The sequence below is a fragment of the Equus quagga genome, chromosome 3, assembly GCF_021613505.1.
Source record: "Equus quagga isolate Etosha38 chromosome 3, UCLA_HA_Equagga_1.0, whole genome shotgun sequence".
Taxonomy (NCBI): domain Eukaryota; kingdom Metazoa; phylum Chordata; class Mammalia; order Perissodactyla; family Equidae; genus Equus; species Equus quagga.
The window spans coordinates 122,971,720-122,988,639 of NC_060269.1; the positions used below are offsets into that span (position 1 = coordinate 122,971,720).

General features: G+C 43.4%; 1 protein-coding gene across 5 annotated transcripts in view; it reads left to right on the forward strand.

Moving 5' to 3' along the window:
* Positions 1-4,874: 4,874 nt before the first annotated feature.
* Positions 4,875-16,920, forward strand: part of LOC124237311 (RNA-binding protein 47-like) — a 147,568-nt gene continuing 135,522 nt past the window's right edge. The window contains exons 1-2 of one of the 5 annotated variants that reach the window (XM_046656808.1): positions 4,875-4,985; positions 5,133-5,290. The gene's annotated coding sequence lies outside the window, so the exon portion shown is untranslated. Of the gene's footprint in view, positions 4,986-5,035; positions 5,291-5,565; positions 5,794-5,876; positions 6,408-16,920 lie in introns of those variants that run through there. The other 4 variants (XM_046656807.1, XM_046656809.1, XM_046656814.1 and 1 more) reach the window with 4 other exon arrangements.

The following is a 16,920-nucleotide window of genomic DNA, read 5'->3' on the forward strand; positions in this document are numbered from 1 at the left end:
AGGCTCTGGAGCTGGCCTGCCTGGGCTAAACCCCAACCCTGCCACTTTCTAGTGGGACCTCAGCAGTGTCACCTGCTCTGTGCATTTGTCTCTTCACCTCTAAAATGGCTATAAGAACAGTCTATGTCATGGGGTTGTTGTGAGGATTAAATAGTTAACACATGTAAAGTGCTTAAGACAGCATCTAGCAAATACTCCAGTAAGCACTTAATAAATGTTAGTAATTTTATGTTGACAAGCTTTTCTGATAAGTTATGGCTGAGTGATTGAGCTTCTTATGTGAGGCTGTTTTCTATTATAAAATGAAAAGAAATCTGGAGATCTTCTCTGGTGGGGAATAAGTCTTAAAGGGATATAAAGGAATTAACAGCACTTGTTGCCATAACAAAACCATTTCTTGGTCTCGAGTGGGCCTTTTAGGGCCTATAATTTACAGGAGTGCTCCTTCCATCTCAGCGGGCGGGTGGAGGTGGGGAAAGCCTTGGGTCTAAGCAGGCGGGCCTTGGCAAAGCTATTTGTGCAGGAAGAACGAAGGTCAAGGGGCTCCTTGTGTTGAAGGCCTTTCTCAAAATGAAGGATTTGGCTGCCGAGATTAATGTTCAGAGGGAACCCCTGCTATACTTAATTCCCTTTTCTGTGAACTCAGTACATTTTTAAAATTCAGTTAGGGGCCCTCCTACGGTGTGGCATGGAAACCACAGACCAGACGCTCTTCTAACAGAGTTCTGAATGGCCCTCCCGCATCCTTCGACCTATGGGCTGATGACTGCGTCCTAGGGTTAGTTGCTGGGCTAAAGATTTTGGATAAAGAGTGCCTAGAAATAACATGTCTTAAATTTGCACACATTAGAGCCAGTGGGGATTTAATATAAAAATTAAAAAATGAAAGATTTCTTTAGAAAAGGCTTCTGTGGGTAGCTACATGAGGAAAGGAGGGGCTGTGGAAACTGTGGGGACGAGAGGTCTCTCTCTGGGTCGAGTTGCTTGTTCCAGATTAAAATAGGGTTTATTTTCTGAATAATTTCTGTTGGGAAAAATATCACCTGCCTCAATAGAAAGCTTGGGTTCAGGCTGCTGGTTTTATTCTATCCTGCAATAATTTTTCTGTTCCTGGTAAAATTAGGGGAAATAGGTAGAAAGTAAAACCACTGGGAAGATATTATCCTTTATCCACTATAAGGTGCTACCTAAAAGGTCGGCTGTCATAAGAAATAAATAACAGGGGTCGGGTTGGTGGTGTAGTGGTTAAGTTCGCACACTCTGCTTTGGTGGCCTGGGGTTCATGGGTTCGGATCCCAGGCATGGACCTATACACTGCTCATCAAGCCATGCTGTGGCAGCATCCCACATACAAAACAGAGGAAGATTGCCACAGATATTACCTCAGAGACAGTCTTTCTCACAAAAAAAAAAAAAAAGAAGAATAAACAGAAGTTCCCCTCCCCCGCAAAAGTCAGTTGCTTATCATGACCTCACCACTGTCACCAAAATTGTTATAGAGGGAAATAATAAAACAGTAATATCACAAACAAACAGCAATTATTACGTGCCAGGCATTGTTCTAAGCTCTTTGCATTTATTTATTATATGCCTCATTTAAGTCTCACATTAGTACGTGGTCTCTGGTCTTTAAGAAGAATAACTAACATGTAGTGAAAGCTTAGAGTATGTTGAGCACTGTGCTTTTATATGTATCATCTCATTTAATCCTCATGAAGACCCTATAGTTAGTTTTGCCATCAGCACCAAGCTGAGGTTTGGAGAGTTCCCAAACTCTGCCCAACACCCCACGACTGCCAGGATGCAAACTTGGACCCTGCTGACTTCGAGCCCGAAGCTCTTTACCTTGCTACCCCTCTGCTTGTCATAGAATTTGCAGTGTACACCGTAAGGTCAGCACATCTCACTCTTATAGGGCACAGATCTTTGATAGGGTTCTTTGTGGGTTTCCATGTCTTCAAAATGAGAAGTGTCCAGAAACTATGGCCGGAATCTCCTGGCCCTCTCCCCACAACTAAGAGCTAAAACAATCTTCTAGAACTCTTTGATTCTGCTCCCTAACTGGGTATATGAATAGAGTAATCACAGTTCTAGTAGTAGTGAAAAGCAGTACAAAACCTGGCTTTGCTACTTATCAGTAGCTTAGAATAACTCTTTTTTTTTTTTTCCTGAGGAAGACTAGCCCTGAGCTAACATCGGCCACCAACCTCCTCTTTTTGCTGAGGAAGACTGGCCCCGAGCTAACATCCGTGCCCATCTTCCTCTACTTTATATGTGGGATGCCTGCCACAGCATGGCTTGCCAAGCAGGGTGTAAGTCCACACTTGGGATCCGAACCAGCGAACCCCTGGCCGCTGAAGTGGAATGTGCAAACTTAACTGCTGTGCCACCAGGCCAGCCCTGGAATAACTCTGTGAGAGCCTCAATTTCCTAATCAGAGCAATGGGGCAATACAAATGATTTGTGCTTTGCCCATACTTGCCTCACATGGTTGTGATGATCAATGATAATGTATCATTGGGAATGCTATGTAGATAGTGGTTATTATTAGACTTTGGTTCTTTACCAAAGTCTGAGGCTTGCCTATGTTAATGAGGGTATCTTGGAATAGTGTTATTTGATCTAAGATTTAAATATGGAAAAGACAATTCTTTGTGAGCTGTGGAGTGAGTTTTTCCAGGTACAAAAGGAAATACCATTTCTTGATTATCTTCTACGTACCAGGAATCCTGATGAGATTTCACCTCTCATTTAATTCTAGAAATCCAGAGAGGCAGGTGTTATTATTTTGTAAGTGAAGAAACTGAAGCTCAGAGCAGTTAAGCGATTTGTCCAGCGTCACATAGCTAAGAAGTAAAATTGAGATTCAAACTCAAATCTGTAGGAAATCAATCCCCGTGCTGTTTGCATTCACTCCATCACATTGCCTCTTAGGCAGAAGGGAAAGAAGGAAGCAGAAGGCAAAAAGCAGGGCTCTGCAAAACAAAAATGCCCCAGGATAATGGGGTTTGCCTGAGAATAAAATAATAATAATAATAATAATGATAATGATAAACCGGCATCAAGGTTAACCACAAAGAAGAAATAATGAAAGTTCACATTTCTTTTGCCATAGCCTGCCACTTTAAAAATGTTTTAGTTTTGCCATATTCTGGGGGGTGGCGGGGGTAGTGTGAAGTAGTTAGGAACAAAAATTATGCCTGTTTAATTAGGTGGTGGTGGGCAAAACTGAGAAAGAAGCAGCAGAAGTGTCAGGCAACATTCGAGAGGAAGGAATTGACTCAGAGTTGCCATAAAGACTCACTTCCAGGGACCTATGCCTCCTCAAGGGCCATCTTCCCTGACTCCAGCTCCAGTTTACGTGGAATCACTGACCTCTACACTTTCAAACTCATTTTATTATTCCTGGTCATTATTCCCCAGGCTTTGGCCCAGGGCTTCCTATGGAAAAACCTGTTCTGAGGTGGAAAAATCTGTGAGCCTGAGAATGGCCCCTCTTGAATTCTCTAACTCAGAGGGTCCCTGACAGTAAGAGGCTCTTGAGGCCACAATCCAGATGCTTGTGGAAAAGAAAAGAAAAATTAAGGCGAATGTGGAACTGGAGTTTTGAAGTTGTCTTAAGGTTGCGGAGCCCCCATTCATGGCTGGCAGTGTCTACCCTCAGACAGAATGAGAGAACCAGATCCAAGGAGTACTACCACTGCCTGCTGTTTATAGTTCACCCTGACTTGTACTGACCACGAATGAATCTGAAACTCGGAAAATGTTTAATTGATCTTGGTTAAATCTTGCCCCATAGGGAAGATAAAAAAAACCAAAGGCATCTAAAATGTTTTAGAATTCTTTGCTGGTTTTAAGGAGTCATTTTTCCTAAAGGTGGCAAATGCTGCTTTTAGATTTAACTAGAATTGGGAACTAGTACTGGCCTCAGCACTCAGCGAAACCAGGAACTAATTGACCTCACTGTCTTCATCTGCAAAAGGGGGATAAAGGAGAATTGATTTGTCAGGTTCAGATAAGAGGAGGTGCGTGAAAGTGCTTGGTAAAGTTCAAAGGGCCCCATTAATATAAAGGGATTATGATTTCTTTAACAGGGAAGTTATGTGGAGGAAAAAAGGTGTCGACACTGATCACATTTTAGCCTCCAGTAATCATTTTCTAACGTTTATGAGAAGTTAGAAAATTATTTCCCCCTATTTCACACTGTTTTTCAAATGACAATGACTGCTATTTCTCCAGCATCAACTTCTACTGAATAGGTTAAGTAACTCTCCCAGGGTCAGTGCCTAGTCCAAATCAGAACGAAGCACGCACCCATGGCTGATGGCTGGGTCCTGGGTTTCCTTTCTATTAGTGAACTGCATGGAATGTGCAGGCCAATTTATCTCCATGTATCTTGTCAATCTTGCAACTTTTAAGTGAGATGGAAATCAGTTGTACATTCCTTTACGGGAACTTTATTTTCCATTATATTCAAGACTGTCCACCATGAATGTAAACTGTTTGCAAAAATCTCATCAGAATCTTCCAGAAACTGAGGCTGAGAAAGGTTTAAAAAATTTGCTCATGGGCTTACAGCTAGTGAGCGGCAGTGCAGGGTCTAGAGCCCCCTTCTAACTCTGATCACGCCCTCTGCACTTCAGAAAAAAGCCATAGCACAAATACAAATAATAATAACAATGGCCGCTGATGCTGTGTGCCAGGCACGGTTCTAAGCTCTTCGTATTAACTCATTTAACCAGCCAAAAGTATTTCTGGACAAGTTCTTCGCTAAAGTAGCCCAATGAGAAACAGCACATTTTTTTCTCAGTTGAATGACACTGCAACCCGAAATCACAACTCCGTTTTAGGTTCCTGGTAGTGCCTGCTTCCTCTTCTAGTTTGTTTAGACACAGAATTCGATTTCTGCTGGCCGATTACGCGCCTGCAAACGGGCTTAGCGCTCTATTGAAATGCGTGAGGCTCCTTAACTCTTGTGTAAACAGGTAATGCGAAGGGGAGGGGCTCGGATTGCCGGTTTCTTGGGGATGGGATGGGGTGGGGGGTTAGAGCCGACTCCCCAGAGAGCAGGCAAGGTTAAGGGAGGGCTCGGCAGCTGTTTTTAAACGCAGTGTTTTTTGTTCCCTTTCTAGAAACCAGCTGTAACTCTAGGTCAGAGCGCATTAAAATGAGCCACTTCTGAAAGAGCAGCGCCCAGGCCCCAGGCCCTGCTGCGAAGGTCCCGGCAAAGGTCAGGGCTTCGTCCGCGTGACTGTTCCTTCTTGCGCTCGCCTGAGCCGTCATCTCTCAGGTAAGGACACTTTGGGAGGTCCCCCTTTCCATCAGGCCCGGCGCGGTGCTCGCTCTGATCCTACCTGGTTAAACGACTTCTTTAGTAGGGAGAAGACCGGGGGTGGGGTGGGACTGCTCGGCTCGTGATTCAGCGGCAGGTTCCTTATTCCTCAAACATGCTTCTGCTTGGTTTCTCTGAACGGCCCAAAGGGGGCCAGACGTCTGATGCGGACAGATGTCTTCAGGTGAAGCAGGTGCCACTTCTGGGGCCCTTTCTGGGTGTCTGAAATAGACGTGACTTTTTGAGCGGGGAGAGAAGTCTGACTGGTGAAGTCCCCAAGTCTCTGCCATCAAGGCAGTTTTTTTTTTTTTTTTTTTTTAACCTTCAGCAAAGGTATCTGCGCTCCTAAAACAACAGGAATGTTGCGCTGGCCTTTAGCCAGCGGAGGCTCAGCGGGCTGGATAAAATTTCAGTGCAGATTTACGGGAAGTTGCCGGTGTTGGGAGTAAAAATCTGGTTTGGTGAGTTTAAGGGAAGGGAGTAGACGAGAGACAACCTTGCTACTGTGAGGCGAATGGCCTCGGCTGGGGGAGGGCAGCGGGCGGAGGGAGGAGGGCCCGGGGAAGAGCTCGGAGAGACTCAGAGCGCTCCCCGTGCGCAGTGCCGGACGCAGCTGGGCTCCCGGGGCCGCCAGTCTCCCCCGCGTGCGGGACGGGCGCCGCGCCGCCCGCGGACTCGCCGCGCTTTCAGCTTCTCGCTCCCGCCAAGGAATTTAGCCCCAGAGAGCTGCCTTCTGGTTATCGCTCCTGCTTCCCACTTTGGAATGCGCAGTTCGGGACAGTGAGAAGCCGGGGGCTCGGGGAGTTGTCCTCGCTGAGAGTTTCTCTCTGCAGGTTTCCAAGGTTAAGAAATTCTGACAAACTGGAATTCCCAGAGCCTGAGAGCTAAGTCTCAAACGATCTGTTGCTTTAAGCGGCGCGGTGGGGGAGTAGCTGGACACTCCTTATTTTGGTTTTACATTAAAAAGAGGGAGGCCGAGAAGATGTTGTAGGGTTCCTTCCTAGCTGTGTAAATTGCTACCGGGCTGTGAATGGTGTTAATTTCTGAAGTGGGCGACTCCAAATACATAACAAAGGTAAGGTGGCTTTTGGAAATCCTTCTCACTACTGTGCCTTAATCTTACGTTTAGGTCCCAATTTTGGAATTTTTTTCCTTTTTCTTCTTTCTTTAGCCCTTAGCTCCCACATTCTACCACCCTCCTTCCGACTCTGGTATATTTCGTGGGAAAGAAAGGGTTTATAAAAGGATTTAAAAGCGTCAGCTTCTGGAAAAGCAGAAAATCATGTACAGTCAGCCCCCTCATGTTTCCTTTTCCATACCCGAAACAGATTTTTTTTTCACCCTTGAAAACACGTCATTGGGCCGTCCAGAGGCACAGGTGACTTTTTAGTCAGATTATTGAAGTGAGATTGGGAACATTCATGACAGGCATCTTATTAAGTGTTAAGGTGGGAGGGATGTATCTTTCTGTAGTAATTTACCTCCAAAGGTAACCCTGAGCGGAGGTTTAGTTGCTTAAAGTTAAAAATCCAATCTGCATAAGAGTATAGGACTGATGAGGAATTATGACAGTTGACGAATCACCAGTCACCCGATATTTAAGAAATCAGTTAAAATAAAGTGGAATTTTTCAAGTAAATGATTTATTTTTTAATTAGGTAGAAGTTCATTTACTCTTGGGTTGTGTCCCAAGGCGTGTGGGGATGTGGCTCCTTTCTTGAGGCTTAGAAGGATAGTGTCCTCAAGGTGTTTACTTCTAGGCCATTACTGATTTGAATGAAAAATCAAGCAATTTTTTCCTAGTGGCATTTTAATGGCTCACTCAGTTTAGCAGGAATGTAGATTAGAAATGTGTTCTTAAAAAAATTTTTTTTAAAAAAAACTGTTCTTTTAAAAACTTTTAATGCTGGAGTCACATGAATCTTTTAGGAGAGAGAAAGCGAAGAGTTGACAACACAACCGTGAAGACGTCACCGCAGTTTTAAGCACTATTACAATTAGATCAGGAGCGTTTGAGAATTGCAGGTGCCAAATCTAAAAGGTCAAAGGTTGTCAGCGGCATAAAACACAGAACCCCTAGACAAACTGGAATACACAATCAAGGCCATGAGATAGCATTTGTGGGAGTTTGTGTTGCTGTTAATTGAAACAATCATCTTTGTCCCGTTGATGATGTGACATCTTGGAGGGAAACAAAGCCAACCCAGGCCAAAAGGGAAACAGGAGGAGGAAAAGAAAGAAGTTTGGGTTTTTGTATCCTTTTTTATCTACCTTCCCCTTCTCCCTGTTCTGGTCCTCGTATCTTTGGCCTCTTTGACTCAATTACTGCATACTGGGAGATTGAGGGATCAGAAATTTCACAAGAGCCCAGCTTCATGATTAACTTTCAATATTTGTTAAGTGAAGAAATGAGCTGACAAAAACAAAGCAGCTAGCCTAACTCTGCCAAGCTTCTTTACTTGACGAGGCTACACCTAAATTCATCTGAAAAGAGACTTTTTTTACATATGCTGAAAATGAAGCAAATTTTGAAGATTTGCTGTCTTCCTCTTGGTTTTGAGCTTTCAGAAGCTTGTAGGTTTGAAAATTCGACATCATCACTTTATTCCAATCGCCATAGTTTTAATAGTCAACGTGTTTATTTTTGATTCCCCCACTGTGCTGCTCCAGACTATATTTTGAAAGGATTCTGCCTCAAACAGTTGGTGACACTGAGGATGAAGTAGACTCAGAAGGGAAGGAAACTATGTGTTTCTGGACACGTGTCCTGTATACTTGCTCTCACTAGTGTTTAAGACGACTCAGATTATTTTTTCCTCATGTGATAAGAACCTTCCGATTAGACTGTTCTCTTTGGTTTACTAGTAATGGAACCCGTTCTAGGTAATTTAAACAAAGATTACAAGGTTAAAATAGATGAAATTAGTTTCTTAGAAAATGAACTTATTTTTAAAATTCTACTCTTGATCTGAAGATTGAAAGTAAATCATGTCCTAAATGATTGAGCTTTGACTGCTGTAGGAAAATATTTGCCAATTTCAGACAGGTTTCCACCTCCGCTTTTCAAGACCCTTCTGATTTTTAAAGGATGGGCAGGGGAATGGATGTGGGGGTGCTGGTGTGTGGAGGGAGATCCCCTCAAAATTGGACTGAGTTTCCAGTGAAACTGTGATTAGGGTTTCTTAGAGGATGCATAATCCTAGAAAAAACTTACTCTGAAGAGGGTTTAAGTTTGGGATTCATAAGATTTAGAAAAAGGATATATTTTGCATGAATCTAGAGTTTGTGTGCCAAACGTTTATGAAGTTACAGTGAAGACGTAAATGCAGTTTAAAAAGTGGTTGTCAGAATGATTCCCAGTTAAAGGTTTTGTTGCAACATTTCAACTACTGGCCCGATTAAGAGATATGTTTTTCCTCTTGGGAGCAGTTTCAGTGTCTTATGATGACGTTGATTTTCTGGTTTAATCTGGTAAGATGTGTGTGTTAGTCAAAACCACCTGCTTAGAGTAATTGCTTCAAAGAACAACTGGAAAAAGATTTTCAATCACAGCAATGCAGAGATCACTTGGGTTCTGAGATAGGAGGCCTTTGAAACCTCCAGTGAAGAACTGTTGTAGAAATGATAGTAAGTAATTGTTCGTCATCCCAAGTTGTTGGAAACATGTAATGCTGGAGGGATTTAGGGGGAAATGGCACCCTGCCACCTTTTGTGTGTGGTCCTGAATCATCTTGTCAGTAAAACAATCCTGAGATGGTGTGAGCTTGATTTCTGATTGTTTCTGCTTCTCTTGTCGTGGTTGCTTCCCCTTCCATTCTGTCAGCATCTGTCTGGGGGAGAGGAGTCAAAGACCCCTTGAAGTCAATGCACCCTCTCTGTTCGGAACTTCTTATATTTTACCCTGAAAAAGACATGAGGGAGGAGTTGTCCAGTGAAAGTAGAAGGGAAGAGAGTGTCTGGAGGAATAAATGGAATAAGTGGCCAAGAAACAGGTGCGTTCCAGACACCATTAGTAGTATGGAGTTTACCAGAAAGCTCACACGGGAGATTGTCAGTGCCATCAAACTGTGGCAGGTGAACTGGCAACTGTAAGAATTTGAAGCTTGTCGCCCCTTTTGTAATTACAGTGCTCCCAGGGCTCTGCAATAGATGGCTAATTTGAATGAATTTAAGCTATTTCTTAGTACAAGCAAAAGTAATCTGATTACAAGAGGCACAAACCCTTCAACTACACTCCCACTGCGCCTTGCCTTGCCTTTCTGCCGTGGTTTAGGACACCTGAAACAAAATCACAGCTCCGCTTATGTAACTTGCATATATAACATGAGCATTCTTTTGTTGTCAATATTCAGTTTTTGTCATCAGAGGAACTTAGTTTATGCAAAAATGATTTGTGGGTATGTTTAGATGTATATAGTTCATATGTTTATAAGATACACAACGTAAGTAAACTGATACTATAATAGAAATGATTGAGTGTAGTTTATAGTTGCTTTTTTGGTAAATCTTATCTGGTTTTAATAGTGGGGTCATTTTAGAAATCAGAAGTACAATCTCTACCTTTCTGAAGGCCATTTAAGAGAGATGACATCAGAAGACAGAGTGCTGGTGTAACCCGGAAAGCCCTTTGTGATTCTGGGAAAATATTAATCCTTTGGCCTCAGCAGATTCCTGCTTCTGCAGAAGTGTATACTTTATTTGTAAATTACAGCCAGTCACATTAATCAAGAAAACAATATCTGGTCTCCTCTGATCTTTGGGGATACTGTAGGTTTGCGGCTCTTGGGAACATGGCGGCCCAGTGCCAAGACCGTGGTCAGTGCCGGTGGGTGGGTGTTGAATGCAAGCGGAGTTGCTGAAAGCTTTAGCCTCCTGATTCTGCTTTGCTTTGGCTAATAGTCAATTTTGCTCATGTTCTTTGAGTTTCCACCAACTGGGGAGAAAGAGAACCTGATCCCAGAAGCTATGGATAATCCACATATGGGTGAGCAAGAGTTAAATATACAGTACGTACCAGTGGGCAGTGGATGGGTGTACAGTGAATGCAGGGCATTATGTAACTGAAACAGGAACAGGACGCCTCCACCTGATCAAGGAAACGCCAACTTGTGAAAATTATAATAGAAAGTGTTTACCTTTGAGAGCCCTGAGACCCGGCTCAATCATTTTTGTAAAACCTTTTACATGTCAAAAGAAAAAAATAAGTACTTAATCAAATGAAGAGGATTTTCTCAGGTGGATATTGTCTAGATCAGTTTGATTGCCATTCTGAAAATGTATATTTGGGCCTTTTGAGCTCAGGTAAAATAGTCAAGATTCTAAAAGTAGGAATGCTCGTCCACGATGATAATAACACTGTGACTTTTGAAAAGATGGCTTAAATAATATTTCTTTTTGTTTGTTGTCATTTATTTAAAAAAATAATAACATGGTTCTCGGTACACCAAGCCCTTGCCAAGATTAGGCCCATCTCCTCAGTAGCTTTCTCAAGACAAAGTTGCCTTTGTGTTCCCACAACTGGGAGGGTTTGGTGACACAGAAAACTCAATGGGGCACTGCAGCTTATTATGAACAGAAAATTCAATGGCCTGATGTTTTTGTTGTGGTTTTTTTTTTTTTTTTTTTTAATTTTCCCAGCTAATTTCTGTGATATAGTTCTCCACGCAGAAGAAGGTGGTGGTAGTGGATTACCTTGGACTTTAATGAGATCATAAAAGGCAAAAGCTGCCGCCTGCTGACGCAGAGGGGAGCGCAGCTCTGTGGGCTAGTTTGTTCTCAGGGTAATCGGCAAAATGTGGTCACGTGTGAAGAGAAAGAAAACGGGGTTAGCCAGAGTGAAAATGACAATTTGGGGGAAAGGGATGACTTCCTGCAAACTCCATGGCAGAGTGGCTAAGAGCATAGACTGCCTTGGTTCAGATCCTGGCTCTGCCACTTATGAGCTGTGGGACTTCAGGCAGGTTACCTAATCTCTCTGTGTCTCAGTTTCCTCAACTGTAAAATGCCTACTTTACAGGGTTGTTATAAGGATTAAATAAATTAATCTATTGTAAGGAGGAGTTTAAAACAGTGCTTGGCATGTAGTCAGTAAGGTATGATCCATAGTCCTCATGAAATGTGGACTGTGTGTTTGGAGGCGTTTCTGTGTTTGAATTCTTGTCCCCTTACCCTTGTCCATCTGAGAGTTTTCTTTGGTGACCTCTTCTGCTGGTTGGAATCCAGGCTTCTCTTCCTAACATCACTCCTTGGCTTTGACCAGATGGCCATTGCCATTGTAGGTGGGCAATGTTTTGCTAAGTTTCTTTTGGTTTCAGTATCTTAGTTGTATAGGGAAATGATTACTTAGAATCACCAAGGTATTGGTGCTGGCCCAGTGGCGCAGCAGTTAAGTTCGCACGTTCCGATTCGGCGGCCCAGAGTTCGCAGGTTCAGATCACGAGTGTGGACATGGCACTGCTTGGCAAGCCATGCTGTGGTGGGCGTCCCACACAGAAAGTGGAGGAAGGTGGGCATGGATGTTAGCTCAGGGCCAGTCTTCCTCAGCAAACAGAGGAGGATTGGCAGCAGATGTTAGCTCAGGGCTAATCTTCCTCAAAAAAAGAGAAAAAGAATCACCAAGGTACATTTTTTCTTTTCCTCTCACTAAGCTATAAGGGGTTGATTACAGACACAAGGAATGATGCTGTTAGATCTGTCCAGTGAGAGACTGCCAAGTGTCCTGCCGAAAATGGAGTGTAGATTCTGGAAATGGATAATGCAAAGTAGAAATTTTCTGTGTAAAAGAACTTAATATGTGAGACTTAAGTAGTTCCTGTTATGACTTTTACTGGTTAGTACTAACCAGTGTGATTATAATATATGATATGGGACTTTCTCAGAACTGCCACAGTGCCTTATCTGTGCACTTCTGGAATTTTGTATCACTCCTTGCTTTTATGCATGCACTATTCTCCATATCAAACAAAAATTAAGTTTCTTGGAGACAGGATTTGTGTCTGAAGAATATTTTGCATCCTTCAATCTTCCTAGTTTATAGTGAGTGCTCACTAAATTAAGAATTTCTTTGGCCAAATACTTTACCATTATACACACATAATGGCATTTTTGCATTCCCTTCTTCATATACTTTCTATACACCATATTTATTTGGATGACTTCTATGTCTTCCACAAAAAAATTGTTGGGTAGAGGAAATACAGTGGAGCTGTAGTGAACTCAGGCAGGAATGAACCAGAACGGAAGCCCCCTCCACAGCCAGGCCTCTGAAAGCGTGGCCAGATGGGGAGGCCAGGAGGAGGGAGGGGGCAAATTGTGACAGTGCTTAGGTGCCCATCACATTGTTTAAAAGTTTATACCTCTTTTTCTGCTCTTTAACGTTCTTGAAAGGGCACAGACTTATTAATAGGTAGCTGTGAGAAGGAGGAAAAATGCATTTTCTCAAAATTAGAAGGAATTTATTAGACAGTTGTTAGGAAAACGTGCATTTTCTCAAAATTAGGGAGAGTGAACGAAGACATCCAAGAAAGGAAGGGCAGTCTCAGGTGACTATGCAGATCTGTGAGGCACAATGGATTTTTTTTTTTTTTTTACGGGCTAACGGTGTACTCTCGGCCAAGCAAGAGAAATGAGGTAGGGGGGCAGGTGGCTGGAGAAGCATTGGGAGAATTGCGTCCAGTGAAACCCTTTTTGCAGAGTGAAGGGACTCTGCTAAGGAGTTAGCTCTTCCCAGTTGGTGCAAACAGTAGTTTGGCCCGGGGACCTCCTTTGCTCTCTGCTCCACTTTGTGAGTTCCAGGATCCACCACAAGGTATATGTGGATTTGCCAGTGAGCAAACAGAAACTTCCCGTGAGCCCTGGAATTTGTGCCTTTCATCTGCAGTTGCTCCATATTCGTAGATGATCACTCCTAGCAGCTGGAACGGAACCTGGGAAGGCAGAGTCTTGGAATAGTCTCCCAGCAGCCTTCCCAGAGCGGCACCCAGGAGTCATTCTCCCTGTGGGAACTGTAGGAGGAACACAGACCCTGAAATGAAATGGTAACACCCATGTTCTCGCACATCCTGGTAATGTTTGAAGGGTCTTGCCCTTTCCCCATAGGCTAGAGCTAGTCAATGAACTAGTCAGTGAAACTGCAGAATCTGCCTTATCTGTTCTCCCTGCTTCCACCTTTGCCCTTGCTTCATATACTTTCTTCTTGACACAATATCCAGAGCAACTCTTTTTTTTTTCTTTTGGTGAGGAAGATTGGCCCTGAGCTAGCATCTGTGCCAGTCTTCCTCTATTTTGTATGTGGGATGCCACCATCGCGCATGGCCTGATGAAAGGTGTTTAGGTCTGCACCTGGGATCCGAACCCACAAACCCTGGGCCACCAAAATGGAGCAAGTGAACTTAACCACTATGCCACCTGGCCAGCCCCAAGAGCAACTCTTTTAAAACAGAAGTCAGATCCTGTCAGTCCCCTGCTGAAAACTTTCCAGCACCTCTCCATCTCACCCAAAAGCCAACGAGGCACTAAATTTCTATTCCCACTATCTCTTTAATCTCACCTCCTATCACTCACTCCATTTTACTTTCTTTGCTTTAGCCACAGTTTCATACCTCAGGCCTTTGCACTGGCTGCTCCCACTCCATGAACCATCTTCTCCAAATATCTGTATGGCTCACTTTTTCACCTCCTTCAAGTCTTTGCTCTTCCTCCCGTTTTCTAAACAGCAATTTCGCCTTCCTGCTGGCACTCTCTATCTCCCTCCATTGCTCTGTTTTTTATATAGTACTTATCACTTTTTAGCATGTTATATAACTGTGTGGCTCACTGTGTATCTCCTCCCCACTAGAATGTCTGCTTCCTCTATTGATGTATCCCAAGCACCCTACAGCAGAGCAGAGTCTGCCAGAGAATAGGTACTCAAAAAAATATTTGTTGAGTGAATGAATAAGTCACACTGGCTTTTACACACCCCAAGTATGACTGAAAGTGTAGTACAACTTGTGTGTTCTACTCAAAATACAGTCATGAACGTATCTGTCTGAGTGAGGGTGGGTTTTTCTCCTGGGCCTCTCCTCTTACGCCGCCATGTTTCCTCTGGCTTCTTTATTTTCTCTGCGCTCCGTGGAGGCGGATGACTAAGTAACGAGCAAGGCAGGGCTTTGTGGTATGGCGCAATCATTGCAGCCCTTCTGTTTCCAAATCAAAGCCTCTTCTTTGGCAATCTTTTTGTGATTTCCATCTAGTCCTTGCAGCCCTCTGCTTTGAACCAGTCTTGTGAATTGCATGCCCTACAGATAATTATACTTGGCTAACTCATGTTGCTATATTGTTTATCACTTTTTCTATTGTCATTTAATTATAATTAATGATTCTTCTCAAAGTAACTGTCAGGACAGGTTTTTGTTTTTTTTTTTTTAACTATCTCTGTTGACCTTTGAGATTTTGCCAAATGCCATCTGCTGCTGCTCCAGGATTCCATCTAGATTTTTCTCGATGGCAGAGCCCCATTAGGTATTTTGCCTTGACCTGGCATGAAATGAGTGCTAGTGTCATTGTCTGAGTGTTTCATATTTCCTCGGAACCTTTGGGCAAAACCTTGGTCTTTTACCGAGAGCCACAACAGCTCTCTGGTTGTCATACCCATTTGCTAGCCTTGGCCTCATTCTCTACCTTTGCACGATTACCTTGGTTTGGCAAAATGGCTTTCCTTGGTCCTTGGAGGTACAGCTCCCTCTATGAATCCTCCTGTTTCTTTTAGATCCATCACTGGACACTGGAAAGGGCTTCCCCACTGGTTGGTAGAATCCTGAGGCTGCTAGGCTTGGGAACCCTAGAAGTGGTCTTGAAAGTGAGTATACACTCCAGGAAGGTGCTTGGAAGTAAAAACAAAAACAAAAACCAACAATAGTGTATAAATCCTGCTGAAGGTACATGGAAATCCTGGATTTAGTCATTTTTGACTCTTGTTCGTCATGGTTTGTGGCTAATTTAGAATTGTTTGGGTTTTTCTCACTTCTAAGTTGATTTGGAAGCTATTATCATAATTGATAGTAAATTGATTTAGAAGCTCTCACCCCAGTTGATAGCAACTGGACAATGTGTTGAGGAATTAGAAAAAACCAAAATAGACCTAATAAACAGCTAATATTTGTAGTTCTTTCTGCAAATCATTTTATTACTTACCATATGTACTGAATGGGACATTAAAAGTGAATAGCGTATAAATGTTAAATTAGGTCTGTCTTTAACAATATACTGTGTGAAGGAGCTGGTGGTAATTATTTATGAGTTAGAAAAATTTATCAAAATACAGACCTAGTAAATAGGTACACTTGAAAAAAAAAGAGATGAATATGAATTGAACTGGTTTAAACCAGACATTGGAAAAACCTATTTTTCTTATGTAGACACAGACTCAACTGTTATTTATTTAGCAGCTGCTATGTGCCAGACACTGGGTACTAGGTATTTAGTGGAGAAAGTTCTTTGCCCTCGTGGGACTTCCTTTGGGGGTGGAGATGGGGTTCAGTACTCTGAAGGAACTAATGGGTACGAGACAATAGGAGGTGGACTCTTAGCTACAGTGGTCTGAGAAGGCTCTTCCAGTGAGGTGATGCTGAAGGCGTCTGATGGACAGGAAGATCTTTGCTAGATGGAGTAGCATTTGTGAGGGTCCGAAGGCTGGAAAAAGCTTGGCTTGTTGAGGGGCATAAAGAAGGCTGATGCTGTTGCAGCATTGGGAGCTAGGAGCAGAGGGGCACGAGGGAGGGTTGTGGGGGTTACTGAGACCTCAGTATGTAGGCCCTTCAAGACCGTGGAAAAGAGTTTGCATTTTGTGACTGCTGAGCCCAATGGAAAGCCGCTAAAGAGGATTGACTTGTTAAAAGGTGACTAACGACTGGTCAAAGATTGGATTGGAGGGCACTGTCACAGCACCAAAGTGAGAAGATTATAGTTCCTTTTTAAGGCTTGCTGTGGAGGTGGAGGGAAGCTGGTCACCTACGTGGGATTTCTTCTGTGCTTCCTCCTGCCTTTTTTACAGTCTCAGTTCAACCCTGGCGGGTGTCACCAATGGCTGGTGATGGCCTGGATGTAGGGGTGAGGGGAGGAATGAGGATTCTAGCTTGAGTTACTGGGTGCAGTGAGGGAGACTGAAGGAGAAGAGGTATGAGGAGGGGGGCAGTGGGAATCAAAAGTTGAGTTTGGGGGCTGGCCCCGTGGCATAGCGGTTAAGGTTAAGTTTGGTGTGCTCCGCTTTGGTGGCCCAGATTCACAGGTTCGGATCCTGGGCACAGACCTACGCCACTGTCAGCCATGCTGTGGTGGTGACCCACGTCCAAAACAGAGGAAGATTGGCATGGATGTTAGCTCAGGGTTAGTCTTCCTCAAGCTAAAAAGGAGGAAGATTGGCAACAGATGTTAGCTCAGGGCGAGTCTTCCTCAGCAAAAAAAAAACCTGTTGAGTCTGGGTCATGTTCACTGAGATGCCTGTTAAACATCCCAAGGAGATGTTGAAACCTCCAGCAAGAGTGGGAACCACCTCTTCTAGGCAACTATCTTGCATTTCAGTATTTCTTTCTTTCTCACTATGTCCAGAT